A 21,886-nucleotide genomic window follows, 5' to 3' on the forward strand; every position below is an offset into this window, starting at 1 on the left:
AACATTTACTCTGATTTCTCAGCATGCTTCTCAAGGCCGGTTTCAACTAAAAGCCGTTTGCTGTGTAAAACCGAGTTCGTGCTTGTTCGTCCCTATATATATGAAAGCAGCTTAGTTTACCTTAACTGTAACTCAGGATTTCCAACAACCTAGGTGAAGTACGGCTTCCAAAATCATACAGCTCTGAAAATTGAGCATGAGAAGAGACGTTCTTTCATGCAGCATAAAATGCAGAGGTATTCTTCACACACACTCTCTGATATCTCAGCAGGTTTCCTACCGCCGTTTTCAATGTAAAACCGGTTTGCTGTGGAAAACCAAGTTGCAGCAAGTGCCTCCCCTTAGATATGTAAGTAGCTTAATTCCTCTATACCACAAACTCTGCGTTTCCAACAAGTTAGTTGAAGAATGGCTCCAAGACACATTCAGATATCCGAAGTGAGCTTGTGGAGTGGCGTTCCTTCATCCAGCATTGAAGGTTAAGGGACATACAGAAAGAAATACTCTGATTTCTATGCATGTTTCTCATAGCCGGTTTCAAGTAAAGGCGGTTTGCTGTGTAAAATCGAGTTCGTACTAGCACATCCCGATATATATGGAAGAAGCGTAGTTTACCTTGGACTGGAACTCTGGGTTTCCAACAAGCTGGGTGAAATACGGCTTCCACACTCATACAGTTATGAAAATTGAGCATGTTGAGAGGAGTTCCTTCATGCAGCATAAAATGCAGAGGTATTATAGACACACATTCTCTAAAATTTCAGCAAGTTTCCTAATGCCGTTTTCAATGTAAAAGCGATTTAGTGTGGAAAACCACGTTGGAGCGAGTGCCTCCCCTTAGATATGTAAGTAGCGTAGTTCCCCTATACCAGAAACTTTGGTTTTCTAACAAGATAGTTGAAGGACGTCTCCAAAACAAATTCAGATGTCAGAAGTAAGCCTGTGGAGAGGCGTTTTTTCATCTAGCATTGAAGGTTAAATGATATACAGAAACACATTTTCTGACCTGTCAGCATGTTTCTCAAAGCCGGTTTCAAATAAAAGCGGTTTGCAGTGTAAAACCGAGTCCGTGCTAGAAAGTCCCCATATATATGAAAGAAGCGTAGTTTCCACTGGACTGAAACTCTGGGTTTTCCACAAGGTAGGTGAAGTATGGCTTCAACACTCATTCAGTTCTGAATATTGAGAATGTGGAGAGACATTCGTTTGTCTATAATAAAGGGAATGGTTTGCAGTAGAAACACCTACACTGGATTCTCAGTAAGCTTCCTAGTGCTGGTTTGAATTTCATGCAGTTTTCATTGTAAATCCCATTTGGAACTAGTACCTTCGCATTTACACAAGTGTAGTGAATTTACCCACTCATAAGAATCTGTGTGTTCCCAACAAGCTAGCTGATTGAAGACTTTCACACAAATTAACTCTCAGAATTATGCAAGTGGAGAGACGTTCATTCATCTAGCATGAAGGGAATGGGTTGCAGTAGAAACACTTGCTCTGGTTTCTCAGTAAGTTTTCCTAGTGCCGGTTGGAGATTCATGCAGTTATCACTGAAAAACCGAGTTGGAGCTTGTACCTCCCAAAATATATTTATTTAGCTTAGTTTTCCACACAAAAGAAACTGTGTGTTCCCAACAAGCTACGTGATTGACGGCATTCATACTCATTTAAGTGTCAGAATTGAAAATGTGAAGAGACGTTCGATAAACTAGCATAAAGGGAATGGGTGTGTAGAAACACGTACTCGGGTTTCTCAGTATGTTTTCTACTGCCAGTTTGAAGTTCATGCAGTTTTCACGGTAAAACCGAGTTTGAGCTACTACATCCATATACATATATAAGTAGTGTAGTCCCAACATAAAAGAAACTGTGTGTTTCCAACAAGCAAGGAGATTGATGACTTCACAATTAAATCTCATAAATGAGAATGTGGAGAGACGTTCGTTCATCTAGCTTAAATTGAATGGTTTCTACTAGAAAGACTTCTACTGGGTTTTCAGTATGTTTTCCTCGTGCCAGATTGAAGTTCATGAAGTTTTCACTGTAACACCGAATTGGAGATAGTACCTCCCATTATATATGTAAGCAGTGAATTTCCCGGCTCTAACGAAACTGTGTGATCCCAACAAGCAAGGTGATTGAAGGTTTCCCACACACTTAACTCTCAGAATTGAGCAAGTGGAGAGACATTCGTTCATCTACACAAAGGTAAAGGGTTGAAATAGAAACACTTACCCTGGACTCACATTATGTTTCCTAGTGCCGCTTGGAAATTAATGTAGTTTCCCTGTAAAACCGAGTTGGAGCTATACCTCCCCACATGTATGCATGTAGTGTAGATACCCAATGAAAACAAAATGTGTTCCAAACAAGTAAGGTTTTTGATGGCTTGCAAAATCATTTATGTCTCAGAATAGAGCATGTGGTGAGACGATGTTTCATCTAGCAATAATGGAATGGATTGTAGCAGAAAAAATTACACTGGTTTCCCAGAATCTTTCCCTAATGCCCTTTAGAAATTCATGAAGTTTACTCTGTAAAGCCGAGTTGGAGATAGTAATTCCACTTATATATTTATGCAGTGCATTTACCCACTGAAAAGAAAATGTGTTCCAAAAAAGCTAGAAGATAGAAGACTTCCCACACACTTAACACTCAGGATTAAACATATAGACAGACGTTCGTTCATTTAGCTTAAAGGGAGTGGTTTCTAAAAGAAAGAAATATTCTGGTTTCTCAGTCTGTCTCCTAGTGCCTGTTTGAAGTTCATGCGGTTTTCAATGTAAAACCGAGTTGGAGCTAGTACCTCCCCATATATATGTATGGAGAATAGATTGCAACTGTAAAGAATCTCTGTGTTTCCAACAAGCTAGGGGAAGGACGGCTTTCACACACCATTATCTGAGAAATGAGCATGTGGAGAGAAGTTCTTTCATCTAGAACAAAGGGGACGGATTGCAGGACAAACAACTACTCTGGTTTCTCAGACTGTTTTGTAGTGCCGGAATGAAATTCCTGCAGATTTCACTGTAAATCTGAGTTTGAGCTATTAACTCCCCATATATATGTATGTAGTGTAGTTTCCAACTAAAAAGAACCTTTGTGTTACCGACAAGCTAGGTGAAGGACGGCTTTCCCATACACTTATCTCTCAGAAATGAGCATTTGGAGAGACGTTCGTTCATCTAGCACAGAGGGAAGTGGATGCAGGAGGAACACTTTCTCTGCTTTCTCAGTCTGTTTCCTAGTTCCGGTTTGATGTTCCTGCAGTTTTCACTGTAAATCCGAGTTTGAGCTATTACATCCCCATATACATGTATGTAGTGTATTCTCCAACTGAAAAGAATATTAGTCTTCTCAACAAGCTAGGTGAAGCATGGATTACACACACAAATATCTCTCAGAAATGAGCATGTCGAGACCTTATTTCATATAGTACAAACAGGACAGGTGCACAAGAAACACCAACTGTGGATTGTCAGTCAGTTTCCTAGTGCCGGTTTGAGGTTCCTGCAGTATTCACTGTAAAACCGAGTTGGAGCTAGTGCCTCAACATATATATGTATATAGTGTAGATTCCGAATGAAAGGAAACTTTAAGTTCCCAACAAGTTATGTGAAGGACGGCTTCCACAACACAATTATCTCTCACAACTGAGCATGTGGAGAGATGTTCTTTCACCGAGAACAAAGGGAAAGATTTGCAGGTGAAACACTTTCTCTGGTTTCTCAGTTTCCTAGTGTCTGTTTCAAGTTCCTGCAGTTTTCACTGAAAACAGAGTTGAAGCTAGTACTTCCACAAATATAAATATATGTAGTGTAATTTCTAACTGTAAAGAACATTTGTCTTCCCAAAAAATTAGGTAAAGTGCGCATTTCACACATACTTATCTCACAGAACTGAGCATTTTGAGAGACTTTCGTTCATCTAGCACGAAGGGAACGTGTTATAGGAGAAACACTTTGCTTTCTAAGTTTTTTCATTCTGTCAGTTTGAAATTCCTGCAGTTTTCACTGTAAAACCGAGTTGGAACTACTACCTCCCCATATATGTGTAAGTAGTGTAGTTTTCAAATGAAAAGAAACATTGTGTTGCCAACATGTTATGTGAAGGGCGGCTTTCACATGCACTTATCTCTACGAAAAGACCATGTGGAGAGACGTTCGTTCATCTAGCACAAAGGGAACCTTTTACAGAAGAAATAATTACTCTGGTATCTCAGTCTGTTTCATATTGCCGGTTTAAAATCCCTGCAGTTTTCACTTTAAAACTGAGTTGGGGGTAGTACTTCCTCATATATATGTGTATAGTGTATTTAGCAACTGAAAAGAAACTTTGTGTTCCCAACAAGATAGATGAAGGACGGCTTTCACACACAGTTATCTTTCAGAACTGAGCATGTGGAGAGACGTTCGCTCATGTAGTAGAAAGAGAACTGTTTTCAGGATAAACACTTACTCTGTTTTCTCAGTCTGTTTCCTACTGCCGGTTTGATGTTCCTGCAGTTTTCACTGTAAACCCGTGTTGGAGCTAATACAACATATTTATGTATATAATGTAGTTTCTTACTGAAATAAACTTTATGTTCCCAACAAGATAGTTGAAGGACGGCTTTCACCCACAATTATCTCTCAGAACTGAGTATGTTGAGAGACTTTCTTTCATGTATCACAATGCGAACGGTTTGCAGGAGAAGGAAATACTCTGGTTTCTCAGGCTGTTTCCTAGTGCCGGTTTGAATTTCCTGCAGTTTTCACTGTAAAACAGAGATCTAGCTAGTACCTCCCCATATATATGTATGGATTGGAATTTGCAACTGAAAAGAAACTGTGTGTTCCCACCAAGCTAGGTGAAGTTCGGCTTTCACACACACTTTACTCTTACAAGTGAGCATGTGTAGAAACGTTCGTCCATCTAGCACAGAGGGAATGGTTTGATTGAGAAACACTTACCCTGGTTACTCAGTCTGTTTCCTATTTCCGGTTTGAACTTTAAATTTTTCACTGTAATACCGTGTTGGAGGTAGAAACACCCCATATATAGGTATGGAGTGTAATTTCCAACTGAAATGGAGCTGTATGTTCCCTATAGTCTAGGTGAAGGACGGCTTTCACACAAATTTACCTTTCGAAACTGAGCTTGTGGAGTGACGTTCGATAATTTAGCTGAAATGGAAGAGGTTGCCATAGAAACACTTACTCTGCTTTCTCAGTATGTTTCCTAGTGCTGGTTTGAAATTAATGCAGTTTTCACCTTAAAACCCTGTTGGATCTTGTACCTCCCAACCTATATATATTTTCTGTTTTTTCCAACTGAAAAACTTTTTTTTTCCATCCAACTATGTGAATGTCGTCTTTCACACATACTTATCTCTTAGAACTGATCATGTGGCGAGACGTTCGTTCATCTAGCTCAAAGGAAATGGGTTGCTGTAAAATCCCTTACTGTGGTTTCTCAGTATTTTTCCTAGTGCCGTTTTGAAGTTCATGCAGTTTTCAGTGTAAAACCGAGTTGGAGCTTGCACCTTCTCACATATATCTCTGTCGTGTAGCTTCCAAATTAAAGAAAATTTATGTTCCCAACAAGCTAGATGATGGACGGCGACACACACAATTATACCTGAGAACTGAGCATTTGTAGATATGTTCTTTCATGTAGCACAAACGGAATTGGATGCTGTAGGATCACTTACTCTGTTTTCTCATTCTGTTTCCAAATTCCGTTTTTTAATTCATGCAATTTTCACTGTAAACCCGAGTTCGAGGTAGTAACGATAAATATATGTTTATGTAGTGTAGAATCCAACTGAAAAGAAATTTGTGTTCCTAACGAGCTAAGTGAATATCGGCTTTCACACACACTTATATCTCAGACCATAGCATGTGGAGAGACATTCGTTCATCTAGCTGAAATGAAGTGAGTTTCAGTAGAATCACTTACACTGGTTTCAGTATGTTTCCTAGTGCCTGTTGGAAGTTCATGCAGTTTTTACTTTAAAACAGATTTCCAGCTAGAACTTCCTCATATATATGTATGTAGTGTATTTTCCCACTGAAAAGAAGCTGTGTTCCCAACAAGCTACGTGATTGACTTTTTTCACACACACTTAAATCTCAGAATTGATCATGTGGAAAGACGTTCGTTCATCTAGCTTAAGGGAAGTGGGTTGCAGTTAAAACACTTACTCTGGATTCTCAGTATGTTTCCTCTGCCGATTTTAAGTTCCTGCAGTTTTCACTGTAATTCCCAGTTGGAACTTGTTCCTCCCCATATGTATGTATGTAGTGTTGTTTCCCACTTAAATGAAACTGTGTTTTCCCAATAAGGTAGGTGACTGACGGCTTTCACACACACTTAACTCTCAGAATTGAGCATGTGGGGAGACGTTCGTTCATCTAGCATAAATGGAATTTGAAAGTGATGATCATGACCTATGCTTGTAAAAATAAAATTAAGGGAGCATTAATTTAGAGCCTTTATACTTATGGCCATGAGACATTAAAGAATTTCGTTTTCAGCAGTTGATTTCTTTTTTTTTAAACTTCAGAAAACTTAAGTCTTTCCTGTAACTGGATATAGATATTGAATATCTTAAAATCTTTAGTGACCGCTTCAAAGTAGACTGGTTACTTTGCTTTTGGTCTTTAACCTAAAGGAATATCCAGAAGTCCAGTGGCAGTTCGTAAGCAAGGGCATTATCCTTGCCTTTTCATTTTTTATGTGCAATAGGTATAACTGTATACTAGGGTACAGTGTTTATCTCAAGAGCTGCTTGGATATGTATATGTAAGTTATATTTTGAAAAATTATAATATTATGAAAATCAATTAACCTTGGAGATATATTGCATATATTTTATTCTTTAATAATATAGATTTAGATAGCCCCATTTTATGTAACACTTATGAAAATAAGTTGGCTTTATATAAATCCTTTTTCAATAAATCATTTAAAAATTGGATATTTTTTATCATTTGCTTCTTAAAAATAAGATATTAATTGCACAATATGTATTTTCCTTCAAGTTCATACTTTTTTCTATACTATCTTGAGTTGCTTAGATAATTTTTCCCATAGTATTATTTATTTTAAACACTCAGTATGTGCTTCTGTCTGTTGCTTTATTAGAGAGCAAGAATTCTTTTTTATTTTTAATAAAATATACTTTCAGGAAACTATACTGGGATTCTTTCATTCACAGTGTTGAGCAATGATACCTGTTCTGTTATATCAATTGTCTAAGCCTCTCAACTTCCAGAAGATTACAAGGACAAAGTATAAAACGTCATAAATGATCGACTAAAAAAGTTTATTGTGTTCCTTGATTAAAAGTACAAGTATGGGTCAGTCTTAAATTCGGAAGTAAACGTCTTATAAATTACATGAGTCTTCTCCAAAATTCTTTAATTTGGGCTTTAAACCCTCCAGTAAAAAACTGGTTTGAAGAAGAAGGAAGTCGAGAATAGATTCAATCCAAATTCTATGGGAATAAACAAAGCTAAATGTTTCAGTCATCTTTTGAAGCAGAATAGATATGTTTTCTGCACCATATGATTTTAATAGTACTCATCTGAACATACCATTTTGACACCATGAGACCACAAGCCAACAAACAAGATCTCAGGCAAAGAAAGAAAAACAACTGAGGGGATTTTCTGCTGCAAAATTTCCCCTAACTAAAACTGTAATTGAGAACAAATCTGACGCCATATTGGATCTGTTCCTTCAGTTTGAAGCCCTGTGAAATGTTTTCCAGGCTTAATCTTGCTGGCTTTGCACCTTTTGTAAAACAACGTTGCCTTTAGCCTAAAACCTACAGGAAAGCCTATTCTCGGGGCTCTGACCTTTAAGGATGTTAGCACTTCTGCACTTACGCAGAGATGGCAAGTTGCAAAATAGAGAATAACCTTTGTTTTGTTGCAGGCTTACAGGGACACAATAGCCTGAGCCACATGGATGGCTGCAAGAACAAAGAATGCCGGCAGCAAGAAGTTTGCACAACCAACCACACCCCTTCCCCTTTTTAGTTCAAAAGGAGAATTAATTCTGACTTGGAAAAGATGATTCTCCAGGATATTAGTCCCCCATCTTCTTGGTCTGCCAGTTTTCTGAATAAAGTTACTATTCCTTGCCCCAAAACCTTGTCTCCTGATTTATTTATTTATCACTGTTGTGCAGTGAGCAGAACAAGTTTGGCCTCAGTAACAGAACCAGCTTTGTCATTCCCTCTGATGTGAAATCTCTCTGGGTGTACAAGTGCTTGCCTGGTGGTGGTGGTGGCGGTGGTGTTGGTAGGCAAAAACATTTCACTTCTCCTGATTTCAATAGGCTAAAATTTCCTGCTATTTAAGTCAACTCTAGACTTTTACAGCATCACCTGCTGATGTGCTTCTGGAAGCTACAAAAATTCCAACAATGAAAATAATTCGATTGTCTCCAGAAAAGATAATTTTCCTCAAAATTGAACAGCTCTGAAACACACTTCAGGAGTACAGATAGATGCAGTGTTCTTCATTTCCCATGCTGTTCTGACACAATTTTCCACTTATATCAAAGTAAATTAAAATTGGTCTTCAATTTCAGATGCTCTGCCATGATACAACAATGTCAATTCCACTTATTTATTGAGCCAGAGCAGCTTTAGAATAAATGACTTTATACCAAACTCCTGCTTGATATCCTGTCTTCTCCCTGGTGGCTAATTCATTCTTCTTACTTCCTAAAATTTCTCCTGTTATGGGAAGTTAGCCTTTACTGTGCACATTCAATTGGGAAGGCACAAATTAAATATGTGAGGGGATGACATACATATTTAATTCTTACTTATACATATATACAAACACATAGGACCTGTGTCTTGGAAGATGTCAATTCCTAATGTGGGCAAGAGGATGGTCTATAGTTCAATCAATGATCTAAAAGCAGTTTTCTAGGATATAATAAAGCAATGCTTGAGTTATAAGACAGAACAACTCCTGGATATGAATCAGTGGCACCATTCAGTGGGTGCACATGTGTGCACTCACACGCCCATGCACACGGAGCAGCCTTGGAGACACTCCATCTGTGCTGATGGAGCCAAGTCATGCTGGGGAGATGAGGAAAAAGTGCCTAATACAATCAAATCAGGACATCTGAGTAATGGGTAATAGGAGTCAATTGAATATTCTGGTTATCTGAAGGTCAAACAAAAACACTTTTAGTTTCAAACGTCATTGTTAAAAACTTTCTTAAAGCACAGGAGCCTGTTTTCCTGCCTTGCTTAGTGTCACATGGCATATTAAACATGACAGATTCTTAGTTCTCTGACTGTGGAACGGGAAAGGCCTTGCTGTCATATTTCTGAACGTTAGTCTGTTTTGCAGCACAGTGGATACTGAAAATGGGGCAATTTGAGTGAATGGGAATGGACATAACCTAGCAGCCATTGACTGTGATTTGCCAACTTTCTCCAAAAAGTAGGGGTAGCAAGCAAATCAGATAAATTGAGGGATCCTGGGGTGGGGAGTCGGGTGGGCTGACAGCTGGGTGGTCCCAGGTAGCTTGTTTTACTGTGTAAAATTGTGACTATGATCCAGACAGTAAAACATTGTCAAATTCCTGTGCCTGTAGCTTTGATACCTGGCCGAGTCTGTGAGCCAATTTTATCGATGGTGCATAATGAAGATAACTAACATTTCCTGAGGACCAGGTTATGTGACTTCCATGCATTGACTCACTGAATTCCCTAAGCACCCTTTGTGGTACATAACAGTCTTAAAATATGCAGCAGGGAATTATTCTGTTTGCAGATGATAAAATGAAACTCTGAACTGTTGAAGCCTGGCCCGAAATAATGCAGATGGGAAGACGCCGTGCTGGGAGCTCAGCTCGGGCCAGGCTACAGAACCAAGTCCCCTCACCCAGGAACCTGGCCCACAGCCACTTCCAGGCCCTGTTCTATTTCTATGAGTGCTCATGTGAAAATGCCAGGTACTCAGGGTCAATGCGACTTGATTAAGATATCCAAACTGGGATAGCCTTTTGTTGGGGACTGTAACCTGGGAGTGAAACTGGCAGTGAAGTAAGGGAGGAAACAGCCCTGGTTGTAAGAATATTTCTAGGGAAGAAGGTTCCCTGTTGGGCTGGCATGGGAATCGCTGTGGTTGTGAGCCCCCTGTTGCCCTGTGGGGTTATGGGCAGGGAAGGAGAGAGGCTGTTCAGACTAGTTATAGTCAATAGAGTTTGTAAACAGCTGAGTTCTGTTCCCTCACAGCTCAGACACATGCAGAACATGAGGCTGCTTAGCTAATGAACAACAGTGGGTAGCAAAGGCCAAGAGTGGGGTGGGGAGGAGAGATGGGGCCACCTTATGGAAGAAACTCTGCCCCAGAGGACAGGAAGGTAATGAACGATTGGGGAGGCACAAAGGGTTTCTATGGCCTCATCAGGTAGTTCCTACTTTAAACTGATAGTCTGGAATATATGGTCAAATGCGGTGGAATGACTGCTCTTATTTTAGGTTCTACAAACAATTAAACGGATAGATTTCTATCTCCATTATACAAGCACTGCTGGGTGACTTTTAGAGTCATGTGAGGATCAAAAGAGTGAGTACTTATTAATGCTATTACCATGCTTCTACTGAATTAACACTTCAGCAAGAGTATAACTGCCACGCTTCTTAACAACTGCCTCTGTAAGGGTCTTGTAAGTCACAAATAATAATTATAAAGAAAATATATTAAAAATAATAACAATTACAGTTACAACAACTATGTTGTTTATAACGATGATAGTGTTAGCATCTCCCTCTCATATTAAACAGTACCCAACACTGGATTCCGTAGGAAGCAACGCCAATGCATTTTTCGACTTTTCTAAGTCTTCACCCAATGAAGCCTTTTTATTCACATTGGTCCACCACAGCCAGAATTGCTGTTCCTTGCATGGTTGGCTGCCATGCTGAGATGTTCTGGGCTTTTTCTGGCACCATACGTCTATACTGGGTAGTCAAGGTTCCACGTACCCACTCTGATTTCCAATATATTGTTCTCCAGAGCCAACAGAGGGGCCACTGGAAAGAGGCCACATATACTGTGGTGAACCCAAACTGAATACCTGTTGAAGGAATGGACACACAACATGGAGTGGTGGAAGGATGGAAGGACAACATAACTTCTTTTACTCCTGTAAAGGGAGAGGGGGAAATGGTGAACTAAATCCCAAAGAGAAAAGACATTCATGGTAATAATAATGTTCAACAGTGAAAGAATCCAAACAAAAGGCAAATATAAAATCTCTGGGAAGAAGACTCATTACAACCTGTTTCTTTCACATATATACCCTTAGTAGGAATAACATACTTAAAAAACTTCCACCAACCATAGTTATTTGCTCATAATAAACTTGGGAATTTTGAAGCATATTATTCACTCTCAGTGTTGAAATAATACAATCTTGGCAGATGATTTGTATTTGAGGATTAAAAAAAGAATATTGTGGATGTATCTAACAATTTAAATAGAAATAAGAAATGTACCTTTGGGAAAGCTATGCATAGAGAACGTTGGAAGAAATACACTGAATATAGGCAAGTGAGCAAGCTCCCTTGAGACTGGGAAGGTGAGTGCAGCACATTCAGAGGGTCTATGAAGTTATTACAAGTCACAGAAAGGTATGCAATTAAAGTGTCTTCCTAAGCAAAATATTCTTCTTCAGGAATTTTTATCTTGATATTTCTATGGTCTGTGAGGTCACAGGAAGTCAAAGTTATGGTGGTGGCTTAGAAGTTCTTTTCTCTCTGTGTGTAATTTACAGGGCAATGCTACAGATGGGGCAGCAGAGATCTGTGGTAAGCTGTTCCATAGGGTGGGGGAGCGGTTAGAAATGATAAGGTCAGAGATCTAAAAGACTTTTAGACCCTCCCCTCCTAACTGGCAGACCTTTAAATCAAACTAGCACAGGTATGTAAATAAGAGAGTGGATGAGAGGCAAATTAATAGTTACTTTAGTGTTACTGCTCAGTCAAGGGGTAGGGACCACTCTGGCCAGGAACGGCAAGACCGTGGATGTTGTGGATGGGTAGGAGAAGCTGACATTTGCTTCTGACCTGAGAGGCAGGTTTGTGTTGCAGAAAAGCCGATAGTGCTGGAAAGATGCAGCAGATCCACAGCCCAAAAGGAGCTGTCATATTCAGGGAGGTCAGAGAGCAAGAACCAGAGTTAGTGATGCCACAGGGTCAGTAGCGTGGCAGCTGTGATGTCAGTATCTGCGTCCCATAAACCACCTAACCCTACATGAGCTCATCTGCCTAAGGGGGCAGGTAAGTAGCAGAAATGTGTGGAGTGGGTGCAGCCACTGGCAAATTGGCAAGTGGGCATCCTAAGGAAACGCAATGCTCACCGTCACCATATTGGAAATAGGGCCTCATGGTGTCAGATCTCCTTCTTATTCAAGAGAAACCAGAAATTAAGAGTTTATTAGCAATCAACCCAGATCAAACCCCAGAAAAGATATCATTTCATAATGACAAAGAAGGCACAGACTATTCAGAAATAAATTAATGAAAATATTAAGAAGATTCTGATAAATGATTTAAAAAAAGAAAAAAAAATATGATTGAATGAACAGTAGAATGCACCACCCTCTTCAGTGGGCAGACTCAAATTTGGGGGACATAGAACATTTTTTCTCCAAAATAAATTTAGTATCTGAATGCAAATTTAGTTAATAATCCCAAGTGGATTTAAGAAAAAAATCTGAAAGGTGATCCTAAATGTATTCCAGGAATATACCCATATATACAAATAAATTAATGAGGAGGGATGTTTGAATTTGTAGTATTAGAGACATTCTGGAAAAGGATATAACAGGACCAACTCTAGGAGGTATTAATCTATGTTCATGGAAACAGTATAGGAATAGTGCACTGAGAGTATGAATGAAATAGATTACATTTCAAGAATAGACGTGGATATTTATGAGATTTTAGTAATATTATAAAACTGACACTTCAAATCAGTGGATTCAAGTACTGCAGTAATTAGCTAAATCATTGGAAGACCTGGTACAGTGTCCGCATTTATGACATTAAAATAAATTCCAGATAATTTTTTAATTAAAAAATAAAACACCAGAAATAACCCAACATGATTTAATCTGTTCAGATTTTCAAGCGAGAAGAACTTTCTAAAAATGTTTTGGAACAAAGACCAAAAAGAGCAAAGGCCCAGCAACTCAGCAAGGCCAGAAACGCCCACTGTAAAACAAAACTAACCCTCGCCCGACCCTCTCTCACGGTCCTGTGTTGCTCTCTGATACTTTCTACACTTTCTTCTTCCCTTTAAAGTCCAGTTTCTTGGAGAAGTACCTGCGCTGAAGACTTCTCCAGGGCTCAGAGCCCTGCATCCCCCACGGCCCTCATCGCAGCACTGAGACAGGAGTTGCACTGCCGGTGGCTGCGTGTTTCAAACTAGTCGGCACTTTCAGCTCCTATTTATTTGATTACCAGTTAGTTTTTGCCGTGGACAAATATTTTCCTCTCAGTGGAATATTTTCCCCCCTTAATTTTTGTTTTACTTAAATAAATTTAAAAAGCCCAGACAGAAAATTGTGTGTGCACATATGCACACACACAGATACACACAGATCTGTTTTTTAAAGTCTACCTAAGTATAGTCCCCCTCTGCATTTTCCCCAGTCTTGGCAATTAAAGCTGGGTTTTAGCTCTTGCTTTTTTGCCCCACACACACCCCCTTTCTCACTATGCTCCTTTTAGTCAGTGTTCAAATCCCTCTGAAGCCAGGTTACAGCCTTCTCTGTGTTGCCTCAACTAGTTTCTCCCAACTGCTCTGATATTATTCTTTCTCTTGCTGGATTTCTCTTCTCCCATGTGCCATGTACATGGCCCTTTTCCCCAGGGCCTCTTCCTCAATCCTTCACTTGGCAGGAATGAATCGCCCCCACGGCCTCACCCGCAGCTCCTCTGAGCTCCAGACTGTTGAATCCAGCTTAACAACGGGCATCACTCCTCAGATGTCCCATAGACACTTTGCAATCAAAATGCCACACACAGAACAATCTTGAAACTATCTCCTCCCCTTACACTCCCCCTGCAGATCCGCTCTCCAGATGGGTCACTGGAAAGTCACCTCAGCAGCTCTGCGGCCCGCCGCCGTGGCCCTGCAGTCCCCTCTGCAGCAGTCACTACTTCTGCCGCCCACGTCTCTCTCCCTCTGCCCAGGGCCTCTCTGCAGGCATGTGCCACTTGTCTGGATTACCTGGAGTGGCCCCCGAAATATCCTTTCCCACCAAAATATGGGCCTCCCCCCAAAAATATTATTTTCCATTCTGCTGCCAGTATAACCAGAACTTCTTTAACATAATCATTATGCAATTCTCTTGCTTACTTATATTCCAATATAGCGCTGTTTCTTTAAGGATACATTCAAGTCTAATCACACAAGACCCATCGTGACAGTGGCCTTGTGCACCTGATATTCCCACCTGTGTATACTTTGTTCTAACCCTACTTGTTGTTCTTCAGTCTGGCCAAGCCGCTTCATGCCGTGTACTCTTATATGTCTCTACCTCTCTGCATGAAGTGTCCACTCCCTCTACCACACATTAGAGAGCTAACTTCCTTTCACCTTTCAAAATTCAGTTCAAATATTCCCAGCTCTATGAAGTCCAATGTGTGTTCACCTGCTTAGGAATCCATCAACTACTCGTCAAGTCTCGCCTGCCCTGCGGAGTGCAGACACCAAGTCTTACCTGTCTTGGTCTCCTCAGCAGTTGATACAGTGTTTGGCATAGCAGGTGCTCAGTGTTTGTTGGATAGATAAATGAATGAATCAGTAAAGAGATGAGAGGTCTACAATCCCCCCCAGTTACTCAGCTGCCATTTTGGAAAGTTCATTCTGTGGAGTTAAGGAAATGTCAGTGCAGGTGGTGGGCAGACAGAACAGAGGTGAGGGCGTGGGGGAGAAAGGCCTGGTCCTGGAGAGCGCAGGAGAGGCGTGGGTGGGAGAGCACTGGAGAGAGAGGGAATGGAGGGGGCGGGTGCAAGGAGATGTTGAAGAACAACTGATATTAACTGCAGTAAATTAAATGGAGAACATAATATATGAAGGGAATATCAAGTTAACACAGCAAGGGTGGAAAAGGCAGTACCAGAGACGAAGAGCTCTCACTTCATCACTCACTGCATTTCACTTACGGCACCCGCCCTCTGGGAAGGCAGCGCCAAGTTCTTGAGAGACTGGTGTTTGTGCTGTGGGTGCTCTAAGTACAAAACGGTATCTTATGGCTTCCAGATTTTAAGACTGATAGATTATTTCTCTTATGTCCCGTGTCTGAGTTCTCAAACAGCAGGATCTTTTGCTTCTGGTGGTGAGCTATTGTGGTTAATAACTCAGGGTTACTCCAATAATCTCAAAGGACAGTGGGGAAATCACTAGAACAAATAAAAGAGAAATTTCACTCAGAAAAAAACATATGGCCTATAGAAACTTGTGGGGGCCTTGGGGACAATGTTACCGCCAACTCATCTAACAGTTGTATGTGAGTGCATTGAAACTCCAAGCTCAAGTCACTTAAACACGTATGAGAACCAGGGTCCAGGCTGTGGTGCTTCAGACATGCACGGGAAGATGAAAAGCCTGACTATTGCCTCCGACAGGATCAGTCCAGCCGGGGAGCGCAATGGACACAGACATGATCACGCACCATCAAGACAAGAATCAACTGCAATTCATGCTTAGAGAGGAGAGCAGAAAATCTCTAAAAAGTTGAGGGTTTGCTGCCAAGGCTTGGCAAGAGCCCTTCCAGGCAGAAAAGCAGAGAAAGATACTTCTGGCGAAGGAGACTAGGGATGGTGGCAGGGTGCGAGGCCTAAAGAAGCAAGGGTGGAGGGCTCCAGGGTCATCTGTCAGAAGCTGTTCCCCTTCAGCGGCTAAGAGGCCTAACTAAAAAGGCAGGTGTGGTGTCATTAATGATCATGGGGAAAACTGGGAGGAGGAAACTGAGGTCAGGAGATCACCACCAAAGGCACTTTATTTGAGAGGAACAAAAATAATTCAAAAAGCACTTGGAAATCCTATCTCCCATGAACGAAAAGAACACAAAATAAGTTTCACTCCAGCGTTGAATACAGAATAACAGACTGCCTACTCTCAGAAATGGATTGAATTTTCTAATTCGTTAGGGATTATTTAGAGAATAGGAAAACGAATAAATCTGAACAATCTCTCTACAATAGCTGTTACTCCATCCTGTTATGTAGGGTAGAGTTAGGCTGAATTATTTAATTAGTATTTTAATGAGACTATAAAGTTCTAAAAGTCCTATCAATTTCTCCCAAAAGCGTACTTTTCCTTTCAATGAACTTTATTTGACTTAACTAGAACAATAACTATTTTCCAAGGCTTTTTTCGTGTGTGTTAAAATACCAAATGATATGCTGCCCTCAGAATGTTGTTGTTATTATTAATGCTGATAATAGCCCCAATAAGAAATATTTACAATTATGACTCATTTTGGAATAACAGGTCATTGGATTAAAGTCCTTTTGAAAATAAGCAGAAAAAACGAACATAATTTCTACACCAGGGACAGGAGCTGCACCCTTAATCGAACCTGGTCACTAAGCACAACAAAAGCAAAGATGAAACTCAAATCAGACACCAGGCCACAAAGCATAGCTGACTGAAGATGACACAAAATGACCTTTCATTCACCGAGGGAATCAGATGCGTTTCTATGTATATTATATATTTTAAAAGCAATTATTATATATATAGCATGTAATTTAGGAAAAAGAAAACTCCCTCTTTCTGTAGACTTATAAACAAGAAGCCCAATGGGGTGTCTTGCAGACATGAACCGGCATGCATAAATGCAAAGCCTATTGACAAAAATACTTTCCTGTCTCCTAAGCTTAAAAAAAAAAAAGTAATTCAAGGCAGTGGTGAGCTCAAAGGTCTCAGATACAAAACGTGCACATCATCAGCCTTCTAGTAGATAAAAGTGCGCCATGCATAATAGAAAAGATGAAGTTTCCTATGGAAATCTATTTTGAGATGCAACAATTTAAAGGCAACCGAGAGCTCAAAACCAAGTTCAAACAAAGAGAAACAAAGGCCAAGCAAATTTACAGAAATGGACAGACATTGGAGAAGGAGGGGATCTGTGTTCTACCAATACTCCAGATCAGCAAATTCATCCTGATTTCAAGCCAGTGATGTGCCATGAGGTGACTCAAGGAACCAGGCTGAAACCATCGGCCAGAAGAAATAGGAAAAATGTCAAAGGCAGGTGTGAGGTGTGGAAGGGGTGACCCTGTGACCCTTGCTGCCATGAGGCAGGATGCTCTTGTGGGCTTTCTGCACAAGCTGGCGGGCTCACATGACTCTGTTTAGAAGGATATCAGCCAACAGCTGTGCCACACGGGCTGCAGCCCGTGCTGAGTCACATCTAGTAACGGTTCTGAGTTCATCCTTAGACGACATGACCAGAAGGATCTGAGAATCAATGATGGAGAATTACCTGAATGAGTATTCCATTTCATTCCTTGGCAGTAAACCTTCAGCTTTGTACAACATAAATATTGACAAAGATATACACAGGCAACCTATTTGAAAGCCTGACTGCATAATTGCATCTAATTGAGAAAAGCGGGATCCGTTTCGGTATGCTAGGTCTTTGTTTGGCTCGGTAACCGATGCTTCTGAGACCCAAAGCATATTCTAGTATAACCGACAGCACAGAAATCCCCACTGATGACTTACTCATTTCAGGGTATTCATAAAATAACCCCAGTTTGCCCGTTGGATACAGATGGTTGTCCCATTCCCATCGTGGGGTGGTCTATTCTGCTCCCGAAACTGTGGCATCATTAGATTCATGACCCATCTGTCAAACAGATCAAATTATAAAGCAAGATATTATCAGACCAAGGTCATAAAAGTATTACTGACATTTCAAGCTGAACACATCATCTTCCCAAGAATTTAATTTCTTGTTTTCAGGATAAATTTCTTTTTATTGCTGCCTACCTACACTCAAGTATTGTGAAAACTAGTCCTGACTACGTACCTTGTGTTTACCAAAATTGTAACGACTACTACTACTTTATCTCCTACCTCCTTTTCAGGTGGGCACTTTAGCTTTTAGAAGATACCTACCCTCATTTGTTTTTTCCCCCATTTCTCTGCTATTATCCACCATGGCATTTCCAGTTTGTAAATTGTCAGAGAAAATAAGTAAAAGAAAGAAATACAGGGTCGGTGAGCTGGTGATAAGTGCTGCAGAGGAAAATAAAGGAGGGCGAGGAATGTGTGGTAGGGAGGAGTGTGGATGGGGCAAGTGACCTTTGAATAAGGCAAAGACGGAGGCAAAGGTGTGGGCAGAGGGAACAGTGATCACAGGCCTTGAGGTCCCTCACGCTGGACAGACAGCATGGAGGCTGGTGTGGGCCAGAGTGAATAGGAAATAAGTGGTGGTTTTGGGGGGTGGAGCCTTAGAGGCTGCCGTGAGGATGTTCATTTTTCCCTCTGAAGGAATTGTGGAACCATGGAGGATCACTGAGCAGAAAAGTGATACTCTACCGTTGGATCGAACAGGTCCAAGACCCTAATTTCAGCTGAACAAATCAAGGGCCAAAGAAGTGACATGCCACCTCAAATTCAGTGCAGAGCTTGAAAGAAACAGCCTCGACTCGCAGCCCAGTGCTCTGCACCCTTCTGGATGTTGTCCCACAGAGCTGTCTCTAAGGTTAAATTTTTTCCTCACTCAGAGGCTTGTGGGACAACTGAATGCTTCCCCCTTTTTCAAATGGCAATTTGTCCTGAAAGGAATTCGGAGTTGGCAGTGAAACAAGGCATGGACCTGTAGACTACAGAGCTGTTGTTCCTGAAAGCAACAGCTGGCGCGTGGTTTACTCGTGGAGTTCAGCAGAAGAGACAGAGCAACAACAGACAACTTAGCATCTGGCGGAGCTTCGGCTGACTGCACTGCACGTTTGGATGGATTTCAAATTTGGACAGTGAGGCGTCTTCACACGAAAGGCAGGTGTATACATCATACATGCCCACACGTCTGTATGCACACACACGTGGACACACACAGAGTATATGATGTGACTTGTAAAGAGCTTCCCCTGCTAGGTTTCCCACTGCCTCTGATCTCAGCGTTAACCTTTCCCTGGCCATGCTCCCAGGGTTGCTACGAGATTTCTTTGCAATGGAACATGCCCTTCGCTTCACAAACTTTCCCCAATTCTTTCAATGACATTAGGGGAAGAGCAGGGAGCTCTGTGAAGTGGTGGGGATATGGACTCGAGATACCCCTGAATCTGAATCCACACTTCATGGCTTATTTGTTATTTAACTTTATTTACATTCAAAATGCAATTGTTGCAGATCTCAGAAGTTGATTTACACTCACTGCTGTGGCAGAATGTTGCGGTCAGTAGACCCACCACTGGATCCTCTTATTCAACACGTCCTTCCAATAATTCACATATTACTGTATCACAAAATGCCCATTTCTATATTTTGATACCTGCTTTTCAGTATAATTATCTTCCTTCTTTATTCTCTAAATCTTATGATTTTTAAACATTTTTCTGAGAAGTGTTCCACAGGCACTTTACATATGATAAGTTGATAAAGAGATCCTGGAGCTCAAAACCACATTTAAATCCTGAGATAAACTCAACTGTGCCGTATACATGGATAGGTTTAGTCTGCTTCCTTTGTTACTTTGTTTAGTAATTTTTGTTTCAAACAAGATCCTACTGTATAGCACAGGGAACTACATTCAATAACTTTTAATAGCCTATAGTGGAAAAGTATATGACAAGGAATATATATATATATATATATGTATGTATATGTGAATCACTATGCTGTATACCAAGAATTAACACAATATTTTACACCAACTATACTTTCAACAAAAAATGTTGAAATAAAATTGGGAGGTGAAACTTCGACTGCCCAGGCTGCTGTCAAGATGAAACGATTCAAAGCAGGCCAGGTATTAGCAAACCCCCTAACACATCAAAACCCCATATGGGATCTTCTTTTTGAGCAACACAGGCTAACCAGCTGTGGTCACCTGTAAATAAGGTTGAAGTCACTTAGACCCTTGGCTTGGGAACGCCGTGGCCACCGGGGTGGCGGTCACTGCAGCACCTACGAGAATGACGGGGACAGCCTGCTCCTGACGCCGCTCCCCAGGCCGCAGCCCGGAGCACTGCAGTCAGGTCTGAGGTCCGGCCGGGAGCGCACAGCTCCACAGCCACTCGGAGCCCTGCGGTGCGGGTGGAGCTGGGACCGCGCTCGTCCATCACCCTTCCAGGCACCCAGACTCGGGAGTCCCCTGGGGGAATTTTTCTCTGCCTCATAATTCCTGTCTCAGCCTCTTGTGGAATGCGGTCCATGCCCAACGGAAGCAGGGCTTTAACCCTCCGGGACCCAAATCCATCACCGCTTGGATCCAGGATGTAACTTCCATGTTAACTCACCTGCTGCTCCCTTCTTGTGCTGAACTGCCCTCCCCCGTCGATGACATTTGGTCGTATTAGAAGTCCCGACTTGCTTGTCCTTAGCCAAGACTCTGAGCCTCTTGCTCAGTCTTCCTGACTGGAACCACTCTTCTGTGGCAGAAAAGCTTGGGCTGTCGGCAACCCATCATTGTCCTAGGTCTTTTGGGTTTTCTGTTGGTTTATGGTTCTCATGCAGGGATACCAATTTGCACATGAGAAACACCTGTAGACATTTTAAAAAATACAGACACTGGATCCTCCCCACTCTCCAGCCAAGGCTGGAAGCTTTCTCCCTCTAGCAGGGGTTACATAATAATTTGCTTGGGAATTGACCACACATATTGGCAAAATCATGGTAAATTGCCCTTTACTCAGTGCTTCCCACGTGGCATTTTCTACTTCATGTTGTCTTTGTACGTTCATTATCACATTTAATCCCTGAATTTTAGATAATCACCATTTCTTTTGAGGACACTCCTACTTGCTAATCTTGAATACAAGTATCTTTGATTCTCTTAATCTATTTCATTCCTGAGTTTCCTGTTCCTGGATTTAAAGAGTGAATTATGGACACATGTATTTAAGATTCTCTTAATATATCTATCTGACTCATCCTCTAACCAAATCATATCTGGAGAAGAGAGATTTTCTCTTTTAAATATTTGCATTTCTTTACTATATAGTAGTGCGTACACACGGTGGAAAATGTAGAAAGCATATAAAGTAAGAAAATTACAGCCATACATTATCTAAACACCAAAGGACAGTGCTATGTCATGTTGGGCATTTAACCATTTTTCTTAATATTTTATCATAAAATTTCCCTAGGGCAAGTTACTTAACCCTGGAATTGTACTAGACTTTTGTCAAGTACAGAATAAAATTCCCAGAAATGACCCCAACATCAAAATAGTACGTGAGGCTGGGAAGGCCATAGGGCACTCAGCTTATTCTCTGAGTCCTACAAAGAATGCTGTTAATTCACTGATGTTACTCATTCGATGCCTGTGAGTCACTCACTCACTCAGCTGGCTCGGACTGAGACCTACTTTATACCAAGTGCCGATCCAAGTGCTGGGGAGACCCCAGAGAGAGCCTGGATCACGGCATCACTGTCCTTCTTCATTTGCTCCCAGAATCCTACACAACAAACCCACATGGTATTGGGGGGTGGAGGCAGGTGAGATATGGTAAAATTCATTTCATTATGTTCCTTTAGACATATTTAAATAGCATGAAAATAGTCACTATCCTTGATAAGTTTTCTTTTCCCTTCCTATGTATTTTTGAGGATGGGTATAGTTTTGGGGCAGCAAGAGTAATTGATAGATCTTTAGTATGTTAGGATTTTATATG

The sequence above is a fragment of the Camelus bactrianus genome, chromosome 4 (genome assembly GCF_048773025.1).
Source record: "Camelus bactrianus isolate YW-2024 breed Bactrian camel chromosome 4, ASM4877302v1, whole genome shotgun sequence".
Taxonomy (NCBI): Eukaryota; Metazoa; Chordata; class Mammalia; order Artiodactyla; family Camelidae; genus Camelus; species Camelus bactrianus.